The sequence below is a fragment of the Rhinopithecus bieti genome, unplaced genomic scaffold (assembly GCF_001698545.2).
Source record: "Rhinopithecus bieti isolate Rb0 unplaced genomic scaffold, ASM169854v2 scaffold_34391, whole genome shotgun sequence".
Lineage (NCBI taxonomy): Eukaryota > Metazoa > Chordata > Mammalia > Primates > Cercopithecidae > Rhinopithecus > Rhinopithecus bieti.
The window spans coordinates 324,186-333,390 of NW_016814542.1; the positions used below are offsets into that span (position 1 = coordinate 324,186).

Genomic DNA, 9,205 nt, shown 5'->3' on the forward strand with positions numbered 1-9,205 from the left:
TTTTGAGACGGAGTTTTGCTCTTGTTGCCCAGGCTGGAGTGCAATGGCACGATCTCAGCTCACCGCAAGCTCCACCTCCCAGGTTCAAGTGAATTTCCTGCCTCAGCCTCCCTAGTAGCTGGGATTACAGGCATATGCCACCATACCCAGTTAATTTTGTATTTTTAGTAGAGACAGGGTTTCTCTATGTTGGTCAGGCTGGTCTCGAACTCCCGACCTCAGGTGATCCACCCGCCTCGGCCTCCCAAAGTGCTGGGATTACAGGCATGAGCCACCATGCCCGGCATCTCAGTAATTCTTAATGTGCATTTCTCTTACTATAAGCAAGGTTACGAATGTTTTCATTTAAGGGGAATTTCTTCCCCTTAAATGCCCTTGGGCATTTCTTTTGTGTGTGTGTCTTTTTTTTTTTTTTTCTGAGACAGGGTCTTGCATGTTGCCCAGGCTGTAATGCAGTGGTTAATTATAGTGCACTACAACTTCAAATACCTAGGCTCAAGTGATCTTCTTAAGTTAACCTCCCAAGTACTTGCAACTACAGGTGTATGCCACTGTACCCAGCTCACTCTCTTGTGCATGTTCTTGCTCTTGCTCTTTCTCTCTTCCTTTCCTTTCCTTTTCCTTCCTCCCTCCCTCTCTCCTTCCTTCCTTCCTTTTATCTTTTTCTTTCCCTTTCCCTCCCTTCCCTTCCCTCTCCCCTCTCCCTCCTCTCTTCCTTCCCTTCTCTTCCCTTCCCTTCCCTCTTCCTTTCTTTCCTCTTTCCTTTCCTCCTTCTCTTCCTTTCTTCTTTTTTTTTTTTTTTGAGACAGGATCTCACTCTATCACCCTGGCTGGAGTCCAGTGGTTTGATCATGGCCTACTGCAGCCTGGACCTCCCAGGCTTTGAATAGCTGGGAAGACAGGTACACACTACCATGCCCCACTACTTTTTGTATTTTTTGTAGAGACAGTCTCACCGTGTTTGCCTAGGCTGGTCTTCAATTATCTGCCTGCCTCAACCTCTCAAAGTGCTGGCATTGCAGGCATGAGCCACTGTACCCAGCCCCATTTCTTTTTCTCTTTTTTTTTTTTTTTTTGATATGGAGTCTCGTTCTGCTGCCTAGGCTGGAGTGCAGTGGCCGGGTCTCAGCTCACTGCAAGCTCCGCCTCCTGGGTTTACGCCATTCTCCTGCCTCAGCATCCCAAGCAGCTGGGACTACAGGCGCCCGCCATGTCGCCCGGCTAGTTTTTTGTATTTTAGTAGAGACGGGGTTTCACCATGTTAGCCAGGATGGTCTCAATCTGCTGACCTCGTGATCCGCCTGTCTCGGCCTCCCAAAGTGCTGGGATTACAGGCTTGAGCCACGGCGCCCGGCCTCTTTTTCTCTAAAATGGCTGCTTATCTCTGTAGTCATTTTGCTATCAGGTTGTTAGTCTTTTTCTTCTCTGTTTCTAGGCAGGCTTTACATATAAGGTTATTCAACTGTCTCAAGTAAGTTGCAAGTATTTCTTTACAGTTTGTCATTTGTCTTTATAGTTTGCTTGTGGTGTTTTGGTTTTGGTTATAGAAAAGCTATTTTATGTAGTAAGATTTACCAATATTTCCCTTTATTGCATCTGGTTTTGACCATTGCTGGGAAACTTTTCTTTACTCTCTAATTATTGGGGAATCCTCCCACAATTTTTTCTAGTACTTGTATAGGTTCAATTCTTCATGTTCAAATATCTGATCTTTTTCAGTTTTATTTTTGGAACAGATCCAAGTTTATTCTTTTCCTTGTGAATACCCAGTTATTTGAACACCACTTTGATTTTTGCCTTTTTTTTTTTTTTTTAGACAGTGCTCACTCTGTTGCCCAGGCTGGAGTGCAGTGACACAATCATGACTTAATTCAGTCTTGACCTCTTGGACTCAAGTGATCCTTCTGCCTTGGCCTCCTTGGTAACTGGGACTACAGGCATGCACCACCATGCTTAATTTTTTTTTTTTTTTTTTTTTTTTGAGATGGAGTTTTGCTCTTGTTGCCCAGGCTGGAGTGCAATGGCATGATCTCGGGTCACCGCAACCTCCTCCTCCCGGGTTCAAGCAGTTCTCCTGCCTCAGCCTTCCATGTAGCTGGGATTACAGGCATGTGCCACCACGCCTGGCTAATTTTGTAATGTTTGATAGAGATGGGGTTTCTCCATGTTAGTCAGGCTGGTCTCAACTCCTGACCTCAGGTGATCCGCCTGCCTCGGCCTCCCAAAGTGCTGGGATTACAGGTGTGAACCACCGCACCCAGCACCTAGCTAATTTTAATTTTTTTTTGTAGAGACACGATCTAGTTATATTGCCCAGGCTGGTCCCGACCTCAAACAGTCCTCCCGCCTTGGCCTCCCAAAGTGCTAGGATTACAGGCATGAGCTACCATGTGTGGCCTTGAACACCAATTATCAAAAACTCCATCTCTTCCTCACTCTTTTGAGATACAGCTTTTATCTATACTAAATTGCCATATGTACTTGGGTCAATTTCTCATTTTTCTGTTATGTTTTATTGGTTTTTTATTCATGTGCCAGTGTTAATTATTAAGTTTTAAAGGTTTTATAATGCTTTAGTATCTGTTATGATTGTCCCCTCCACCCCTGGCAAAGCTCTCTTTTTCAAGATTTCCTGTGTTTTTCTTGTTTGTTTTCCAACTGAATTTTATAACAAATTTATGCTTACAGCCGTGTTCTTAATCAGGGATGTTTATCAGAAGCACTTTTAGAGTTAAAGAGGAAAAGAAATACTTGACCCCCACCCAGACATAGTGAATTCTGGACGTTGGGGACATTTAAATTCACATAGTGAATTCTGGACACTGGGGACAATTCTAGATATTTAAAACAATCTCTACAGTTGATTCTGATAATCCCATTTTTAAAAAAGGCATATAAAGCATCATAGCCAGGTTTTAATTCCAGATTACTTTATGATTTGTTTTCCCTTACATATTCTGGCCCATAGTTAATGACTCCACCATCTACTATAAGCCAGAAATTTCTCTAGTTCTCTTTCACTCCTTCCTCTTCCTTAATTCTATTTTCAGTTAGTCACCAAACTGAAATGTTACCTCAGAAATATCTGGCTGTAAATCTCCAACGCCACTGTCTCTTACCATCATTCTTATGGACTGTTAAGCAATCCCTTCATGCTGCAGTCTATCATTTGCACTGCCTATACAGTTATTGTTCCCTCAAAACAAGGTTGATCATACCACTCCTTTGCTAGCCTTTGTTGGCTCTTAGGATAGATTCAACCACCTTACCATGGTACTTAGGCCTTTTACTCTCAGATCCCAGCCCTCATCTTGGTCATGACATCCCTATCATCCCTTTATCTCTGTCCTTCCCCATACTAAATATTCCCGCATACAGAATTTCTCACTAGTGGATAGACACTAGATCTAGTATCTCTGCATATTTACGCTTATTGTTTCTTTCACTTAGAAGACCACCTCCCACCCCGAACTTCTTTGCCTGGTAAGCTCTCAGTATTTAAGATGCAATTCAAATGGCATCTCTTTGATAAAGCCTTTTCTAGTCTCCCAGTGAGAATTAGTTGCCTCATCCTCTTTATTCTCACAAAACTTTATTATTTGTATCTTTACAATGTGATTTATATGAGTCTCTAATCTCCCAGGAATTTCACACTTTCCACATCAACCAAAATGTGAGCTTTTCATGTTTTTCCAGTCTCTAGCATAACACGTAGCATATAGCAAGCAAATGTTTGTTCAATGAATGAAAACAAATAAAGCTTCATTAGTCTGTAGTGACTGAAACAGAAACAAGATATAACAGTAGCCAGCTTGTTATACTGTTGAGATCTCTCGTTTGTTTTTCTTTGTAGTCAGCCTTCCTAGACTTCATTCTCTGTACATGGCAATTCCTTACTCTTTGAGAAACCATCTACAATACCCACAGTAGTAAATTAGATAGCCATCCAACTCCATCTCTGTATCTACCTATTTAAGAAGTTCTGTCTTTGTCCTAAAAACAGATGCTGCTTTATAGAAGAAAGTGCAACAATTTAGTCCATATTGGTGGCATAATTAGTCTGTGGGATGGGTAAATAGATATAGAATTTCAGAGTTAATTATTCACTAAAATTGGAAAAGATCTGCTTGATCATTAAATTCTTTCACAATTATGTACATGATGCAGTACTAATATAGATGATGATCTTGGGTAGAAGACTAAGTGTTGTTGGGAGTTAAGTTATTTTATAACTATAGCAATTATTTTATCTGAAGTTTTCCCCCTCAACTGTATGATTATGTTATAATCTCTGAAAAGATCAAGTATGATAACATGAAAAAAGGGAAGGAATCATATTTTTAAAATAATTTAAGCACAATTTCTTAGTAAGAAGGTATCAAATACTTGGAGTAATTCAGTTTAAAATTTCTAGGACATCATTTCTTTTTTAAGAAGAATCAGTTTAAATGTACAGATTAAATTGAATAGTATATCTGAATTACCAAATAACATTAAGTAATTTTAAACATATATTTTAATATAAAATTAAAGTTTTATTGAGTTTTACTTAAATAGAGAAATACATTTATGAATTTGAGATATCTGTCAGTCGTTTACCAACTATTTTGTTAATTATTGATTTCCACATAACTTCACCATTGAGAATGTCACAGATATTTCCTAAAGTATATAACGAGCCCTTCATAATAAAAAATATGTTTTAAAATGTTTTAAAAGACATTAAAATCAAGGTTTTCACTGTCACCCCTTTTCTCCTTTTTTCCCAACCTTTTGATGGTAAGATTATTTTGTTATAAGTTACTTCCTTGTACAATCAAGTAAAAGACAACTTTGCATTGTATGTGGCTCCAGCTTGAAACTGCCTATACATATTCTTATAAAAATTTTTGAATTATGATTCTAAAATTACTCATGGGAATGATTTGAGTTTTTATATAGTAATCACTTTCATTACATATATTCTGTTTTTTCTGTTGATTAGACATATTTCCACAATTTAAATTAATGAATTTTATTACTTAAAATTTTTTTTTCACAGGTTTCTTTTCTAAAATCCAGGCAATATAAATTACATATCCTTATGAAACCACTGTTTGGGAAACCAGTGTGGCATCTACAGTGCCAATATTTCAAAATATTATTGGCACCAAAAATTGAACCATGCTTTGCAGTATATTGTTGGAAGTATTTAAGTAAAGGATGTATTCTTAATTATTCAAGTTACAGTGTGCCACTTAACTTTATTTCAAGCGAAGTATATTTTGGGAGAATTCTTTATGAAAATCAAGATAACTTGAATCTAGCACTTTTTCCTTATCTTTTCAAAATTAAATATTTTCAACAGTAATGCTAATGATTAGGTAAAGTATCAGTAATAGATCGTTAAAATATTAATATTCAATACTTTACACATAGAAATATCACTGAATTCCATTTTTTAGTTCCACATACTTAAAAATATTATTTATTTAATGACCACCATTATAGAACAATGCATTAACTTATCTGTATGTGACTTGGGATAGAAGTCTTAGATACTAAGTGCATTCATACTTATATTTTAATCCATATTTTTCTTCTGGAAAATTATTAGTAAATTTTGAGATTATAGAACTGTTGACCCAGTCACACATGTACAGAGCTTGGCCTCCGAGTTAATTAAATATGAGTTAATAATATATTTTAAGGAAATTATTGTCCTTATTACAGTTATTAGGTAGTTACTCAAATTATAGCTTGAAAGGAATGCAGAGCATGGAAAACTCAGGATTAAATTATGCATTTGAACCTTAGGCCAGTTTTTACTGTAGAGACAGTTTGCTGCTAAAAGAGAAATTGTATGTCATTGAAATTAAATGCTTTTCTGGGGATGGAAGATTCCACTTTTTAATGAAATTACTGAGTGTGGTGTAGTGAAATGATTAAAATCTGTATTCCGGGAATGTGGCAGGGAAAAAAAATCAATAAGTGCTAGCACAGCTTTGCTGCTCAATGTGAATCCTGAGAATGAAATAAACTACTACAAAATAATAATTAAAACATATCAGCACATTAATTTATTTAGCATCAGTCTCCTGAGACATCATCTTCACTAATTTTTAGCATACATTTTACTATGTAATGAGCAGCCCTCTTTTCAGATATCCCTATTAGACAGGCAGTATTTCTGCCCTTCCCCCAGAGCTCCTGCATTGCAATCATTGTACTTGCACTTATTATGTTACAAATGACCGAGGTAAGGCTGACATTCTCAGTGCATGCAAAAAGACCTAGTCTGCCAAGCTTTTTTTTTTCCTAATGAAGCAGCTTTGTGAAATCTCCCCATGTGTTAATACTAATGAAGATCCTCCAGCACAATTAAAATCACAGCCAGTGGCTGAAGAGGAAACATAAAACAATAGCATCTTTTAAGATACATTTATCCACAAATGTATAAAATATACATAGATGATCAAATTATTCTCCGATAGCTTAATATTTACTTACTCTTCATCCTGAAAATTAAATTAGGCAATTTTTAGTTATATGAACTTTGAGAGTTTCTTGTGTTCTGGAGGGAAAAAACGGTACCTCAGCGAACTTCTAAAAAAAATACGTGTCTTCTTGGCTAATGAAGTGTTATCAAGATTAAGGCTTTCAAAAAAATTGTTTTTTTTAGGAATCTATAGGATGGGGTGCGGGAGGGAATGGGCACCCATTACTCCCAATAACTAAAGATTATTGTATCTTTAGTTTAACTTGATTGGTTGCAGGATTTGGGAATTGGGGTTGGAGGAGTGGAAGGGTAAAAACAGAGTTGGAAGAGATTCTGGGGGTAGACACATAGCATATGACTGCGTGTGTAGTTTAAAGGAGCAAAGGGCTACCAGTCTTACTCATAACTTGATTTTTAAAAAGTGTTTAGTGCCTACAATTTGCTATGCTTTTTTCTAACCTCTCAGAAACTGGGAAAAAACCTATCGAGATTACCTTTTACAGTGTGTGCATGTAACTTTAAAACAATTGACTATTTTAACGTCTTTTATTTAAATTTTATTTTAACTTAGTGCGTAAACATTACAGCCAGTTTAACTTGTTCGTGGAAAGGCAGTAGAATTTTACCCCGGGACCATCTTGCATCCTGCTTTTTGAGTTTTAACATCCGCGAAATCTCGGCATATTAATTTATTTGGTTTGTAGAATTCTGAGTTTAAGAACAAAAAAAAGTTTAGGTGGAGATGGTAGTTGACCTATGCTCCCTACTCTGTAGCTTTTGTTTTTAAAAAACTAAGTTTTAAATCCCATTTTCTATCCTGTCTTCTTTAAAAGCAAAACAAAACATTTTAAGTTTCTTAACTTTTTCCTGGGACAAGGAACGGTGCAAACTCAAAGCTACGGTATTCTTGGAAAGAAGCAGCAACCCCCTCCCTTGGCTCCTTTAGGAGCTGATAGGTCATTTATTATTGGAACTGAAATGGTATAAACAATTCTCTCTCTTTTTTTCCCTTGTTAACAGCAACTTTCATTGTTAGAGAGAGGAGAGAGAGAGAAGCCTTGTTGGTTGACGTCACTTGGTTCATGAAGCCTTCGCCTAGAAGTGAAGCTGCTGAACAAACCTTGAGAAGAATCATCTCCTGCTTCAATCTGCTGCTGGATAGGAACTAATCAGAGAGAGAGAGGCGGAAGACGGAGAAGGAGGGAGTCGAGGGCTTTCCCGATCACAAATCTCACCTCCACTACAACTCTCTTTATACTTTTCTTGCAGAAATAATAATAGAAATAAGGAGGTGGTGGGGTTTCCAAAAATCTTAACCTTCAACCATCTGGGGAAAAGGCAAAAATCCCATCTACCGCAACTCTCAGTTCGAAAGTAGAGGTGAGTTTAAAATCCTCGGGCGTGAGGGGTGCGGGTGAGGATGTAAATTCCCAGTGTTACAAAGCTGGTGGAAACAGCAGCGGAGAAACTGCGCTCGGGCAAGCGGGGGACTCCGGAGTTGCTGCGTGGAGGCGCTCGCCCCGCCGCCCTCTCGCCCTCCGCCGCTGTTTACCCTCGCCGGTCGGTGCGGCTCTTTGTTGTGGTGGCCGGAAGGCTGGGGTGGTTCTCTGGGTCCCGAGTGGAGTTTGGGGGAGGAGGCCGCGGAGATGTGCCGTCCTGGGTGGGAGGTGGGGGGTGCGGCCTCCGGAGAACGTAAACTTTATTCCTAGAAGCCGGTGCAGGACTTCGCTGGAGTAGGGCCGCGGGCTGTGCTCCCGGCCGGGCAGGCGCTGCCGCCGCGAGTCCGCCGCCTTTGTGCCGGCCGCCTTGGCTCGCGTCTCCTTCCTCTTCCCCTTCGGCTTCCAGCGCTCAGGTCGCGGCCACCAGTTTTGCTTCTTAAAAAACAACCTCTGTCAGCGTTGCGATGGCCGTTCCTACCCCGGAATATCCGCTGCTCCCCCACTCCCTGCCGGGGTAGTTTCTGGATCACCCCCTACCCCGTCCGCCTCCTGCTGCCCTTTTTTTTTGCCTCCGCCCCCTCTTCCCTCTCGGACTGATTAGCTGCGTCTGCCACCCCCACTCCCCGGCTCGGGCCTCTAGCTCTCCCGTGTGTAGCTGGAGGCTCTGAGTTTACTGAAGATGAGCGGGGGTGGGGGTGGGGCAGGTGGGATTGGGAAAAGATCTGGATACCTGGGAAGGTCTATGTCAGGACGCAGAAGGTTTGAGGAGCATTGCTTCTCATACAGTAAGGTCTGTGCCTTGGTCTCATCTTTTAGCAGTTCTTCCCCGGGAACGACCGCCAGCTCCCAACTCCTCTGCTTCCCTCTTTTAATCTTCTCGTTACCCCTCCCCCCGCCCCCGTTCTCTTTCGCGGCTCCCTCCCCTTTAAGTAGTTTCACGAACCCCAGAATTGGGATTTGGGAAGGGGAAGGAAGTGTTTGAAGAGTCAGAGCTGGATCTGTTGTTTGGGAGATTTTCTCTTCTTTTCTTTCTCCCTCTGTATTTATCTTTTGTCTGTTGCTTCCTTATAAAGAGGGAAGCAGCTGCAGTCCTTGGCCGAGTTGTTGAAATTTATCCCTTTGTGTATATTACAATATCCTCCATTTTTTCCCCTGCCCTCTAAACAACAAGCGTTTCGCCATCTTGGGCAATTTTATTCCCAAGTCTCTTTTTTATTTTTGAGGAAAGGAAAGAAGCATTAGGAAGTGTGTCTGGATAAGGCTCAAAGTTTAGGGAATGTTCCGGGGG

General features: G+C 40.2%; 1 long non-coding RNA gene across 1 annotated transcript; it reads right to left on the reverse strand.

The window, feature by feature from the left end:
- Positions 1–5,003: 5,003 nt before the first annotated feature.
- LOC108514822 (uncharacterized) lies at positions 5,004–8,828 on the reverse strand. The gene is made up of 2 exons (XR_001881360.1): positions 8,648–8,828; positions 5,004–8,352 (listed from the first exon to the last, which is right to left on the reverse strand). It is a non-coding gene; the product is annotated as an uncharacterized LOC108514822 (long non-coding RNA).
- Between the last annotated feature and the right edge of the window lie 377 nt (positions 8,829–9,205).